The sequence below is a fragment of the Centroberyx affinis genome, unplaced genomic scaffold (genome assembly GCF_046629955.1).
Source record: "Centroberyx affinis isolate AG114_WGS23_722 - 3 ecotype Tasmania unplaced genomic scaffold, CSIRO-AGI_Caff_v1 ptg005411l_1, whole genome shotgun sequence".
Lineage (NCBI taxonomy): Eukaryota > Metazoa > Chordata > Actinopteri > Beryciformes > Berycidae > Centroberyx > Centroberyx affinis.
In genome coordinates this window covers 6,190-10,000 of record NW_027282706.1, presented here as the reverse complement: position 1 = coordinate 10,000, position 3,811 = coordinate 6,190, and the positions used below count along the sequence as shown (strand labels likewise).

Here is a 3,811-nt window from a genome sequence, read left to right as displayed (position 1 = left end):
TAGATGGATCCTGTGTTAGCGCTGCACAGAGGAAGCTTCACCTGATGTTTCCACTTAACAGAATGCAGCAGAAGTTCAGATAACATGCAGTAAAGAACTGGGACACATCTGTATAAACCAGTGGTTTCTAACCCGGGGGTCAGGAGATGGTTTGAAAACATATTTCTACTATTCAGATTCACTATCATGTCTATTATTTCTGATATTTCTCAAATTTCTGCTTTTTCTCCTGTGAAATACTAAATGGTTTTCAGCCTCCTGGCCTCCTCTGATAATCAAACGAAGCAACCTGAAAAAGGGAAAATATTTTTTTTTGGTTAAACTGCTCACTCAACTCACCACTCTGCATGTGCAGCCTGTGACAGAGGGGGGCGTTTCATTTGTTTGAAGGGGTCGCGAGCTAAATAGATCGAGAAAACACACAAAAATCAACCATTAAGACCCGCTCAATAAATTGATCGATCGATCTAAACCAGACTGATTAGAAAGTAAAGCTAGGTGAATTAGCAGCGCGGTAAAAACAGCTGACTCCCACATTTCTATTTTTTTTTTTGCTCCTTCAAGTGCGGGTGAACAATAAAATAAAACGCAGATAGATACGTGCCGCTGTGTCACAGCTTCATAAGGAAGAGGAAAGGGTTTTGTCAGTTGTGTAATTTCTAAAAAAAAAAAAAAAAAAACATTCTCCGTTCGGCACGTCAGCTCCCTCTATGAATTCTGGGAAATCCTCTCGCTAACGGAGCGGATTTCCCGGCGGACTCGCTGAAGGTGGGACTGAGCCTGTGAGACGGGCCGCGATGTGCCGATATTACTTTTCACTACCAATACTGATCCATTACTTCAACTGATCGATATAGAAACAGACCTTTGGATTCGTAACATATCTGCTGCTTGGTGGAGGCTGTACCTGTCACAGTGCTGAGTGGCAGGGCTGGGCGATATGGTTGAAATCAATATCACGATAATAAACGATTTTTCTCCATATCAATATATATCACAATATGGTTAATGTATGCAAAATCACGTTAAATAATCAAATTAATGTTGATCTCATTGAACCGAATGGTAATGTTAGGTGTGATGTCAAACAAAACAGAAATATTCAAATAATTTTCCTACCATACCTCATTTTATCAGAGTTTTTGAGTAAAATTTGCTTGTCATCTTCAATTCAGACAGCAGAAATGTGTGTCACAATATTAAAATATCTTCATATCACGATATGATTCCACTGAAAGACGATAAACGATAATATTGAATTATCGCCCAGCCCTACTGAGTGGATCCAGTCCCACAGCGGGTCTCCCCGGGTCTGGGGTTGGTAATGTCCCTGTGCGTGTGAAAAGGCAGAATATTCACTTTGCTTTGAGTTCTGGCATGTTCTACAAGGCTCTTGGCATCCTGCATGTTAGTGTTGAGGCGTCATGTGAAATGGACGGACCATTAAACCCTGGAGTGTTAAAGAGGGACTTGTCAGAAGAAGAGGGAAGAAAACTACGGAAGCGTAATGCATTCACTTGAGAAAAAAAATGTCCCTGTTTTTCTGAATTAATGAGAATTCTGAGAGAAGTTTTCATGGGAAAAAAATAATTCTGCTCTGTTTTTCTGAGTTAATGAGATATCTCAAAATCCCAAGAGAAGCTCTCATTCCTACTTGAGAGCTCGATTTCATGGAAGCAAACATGTCCCACCTGTAATCCAGTTTTATTTTGCTTTCGGTTTGAAACATTGGGATTTTGAGATAGCTCGTTAATTCAGAAAAACAGAGCAGAATTATTTTTTTTCCATGAAAACTTTTCTTAGAATTCTGAGATAATTATCTCGTTAATTCAGAAAAACAGGGCAAATTTTTTTTTTTCTCAAGTGAATGCATTACGATTCTATAGAAAACAACAAAAAAAACAAAAACAGCTAATATCTTTGTCTATGGAGTTAAAGGGAACCCATTCCTTCAGTGTCCAGTGTGTGATCCAGTCTCTGGAAGTCCTTTCCTTTTCTACGACTAGAGAAACATTTGCTGATGTCGGAACAGTTGGCTGTAGCTGTAGCTGTAGACGTTTGGACGACATTATGCAGAATTCAAACACGTGTCGGTGTTGGTGTATCTTCCGCCTGGTGCTGCACACCGTTGGCGCTGCAGTCTGCGGTTAGCGAGCTCATTGGCCGTCAGCGATGTGGGTCACCAGAACACAAAGTTGGCCACAACGTCCAGCCCAGGTACTTCCTGTGTAGCCGGCGGTGACAGACGCTCCGGGTGAACGGCTGCTATTCAAAACCTGTTGGAGGTGCGGAGCTCCATAAAGGCTGAGTGGGAAGGAGAAGCCAGTGCCTCGCCTCGCCTTTCTCCACCACAACACTGCTGCTGCTTGCTTTCACTGAGGTTCATTTGTTGACGTAGCGCTGTGGCGGCTGGTAGTGCTTCACACACAAAGTGAGTTTAAAGCCGCACCTGGTAACAAACCAACCGTCTTATCAGCCTAAATCACAAAATGTGGCTGCAGCAGAGAAGAGAGTCCCATCTCCTGTAGATTCTCCCTGTTAGTCCAGATGAAGCTCTGCGGTCAGGTTCGGTCTCTTCTCCTCAGGAAGAGATGAATCCAGACTGGAGAGTGAAATCCAGACTGGAGAGTGAAATCCAGACTGGAGAGTGAAATCCAGACTGGAGAGTGAAATCCAAACTGTCAGCAGCAGAGAAAGCTGGACTCACCAGTTAGATCTTCTCCTCTCTCGTCTCTTTGGTTTCTTTGGTATATAAAGCATCACAGACCGGCCGCTTGGTGAACAGGAGCTGCTGTGAGACGTTCACTGACCTCACACTGCAGGATTTCTGGGTGTTGAAGTTCTTAAATTTCAAACCGTTGCCTCTCGCTGCCATGTGGCCCCGCCAAGGTTTAAAGTCACAATGAAATGCAAAACCTCATTTTCACCTTGTTAGCTAATCTTCCATGTTGTAATATACACGTATTTACTGGCAAAAAATGTAAAAAAAAAAAAAAAAAAAAAAAAAAAAAAGGAAAATTCTGGCATTTTTATATAAAAATCCCATCACTTTTTCTTCCTGGAAAACTGCGTATTTTCAGCGGCTACCTCATGGAACCATTTCTACAGGAAATACGTCAAATTACAGAAACACGTCACTCTGTGCCGTTTCATTGTGACTTTCCATCTGACTAAGAATTTGAATTTTACCAAGGGACAACATTTTTCAAATCACAAGTATCACATTAAAAATTACATAAAAGCAAAGAGTCAGCGCGACTAAATGAAGATTTTTGTTTACCTTTTTTCCCCACAAAATATTCAAAACTGAATTACATGCCATCGGCCATGTAATAACAACAACAACAACAACAACACACGTGTCTAGTTTGGGGCAGTCGCACATTTGTGTTTCATATCAACACAACATGTTGGTGCAGTATGTGTTCTTAATGAACGTTGTGTTGACAAGTAGCACAGGTGTGTTGAAAATCACACGCATGTAAAGAGTGTAGAACTAGAGTCTAGAGTCTAGTTTTGGGGGTCGACTCACTGTTTTTCTCTACTTAACACTTAAAATGTAATTCATTAAATTGATTAAAATGCGAAAAAGCTTATTTCATTAATCACTTGGTAGAATTTAAGGTGGAATTCATGTCACATGCTCTATTTTTTTTTTTTTTTTTTTAATGTCGGGGCAGCAGGGCGGTGTAGAGGTTAGAGAGAACGTCCTGTAACCAGAAGGTCACAGGTTCGATCCCGTCGAACACGAGACGCCCCTACCTCCAAATATCAAACTAGTATAAATTCCTGAATCGGCAGGAGTTTGACC

At 41.3% G+C, this 3,811-nt stretch overlaps 1 protein-coding gene across 1 annotated transcript in view; it reads left to right on the top strand.

Moving 5' to 3' along the window:
* fech (ferrochelatase) overlaps positions 1 to 1,836 on the top strand; it is a 27,087-nt gene extending 25,251 nt beyond the window's left edge. The window contains exon 11 of the mRNA XM_071546727.1: positions 1 to 1,836. This exon is cut by the window's left edge and continues 1,183 nt beyond it. The gene's annotated coding sequence lies outside the window, so the exon portion shown is untranslated.
* The last annotated feature ends 1,975 nt before the right edge of the window (positions 1,837 to 3,811 follow it).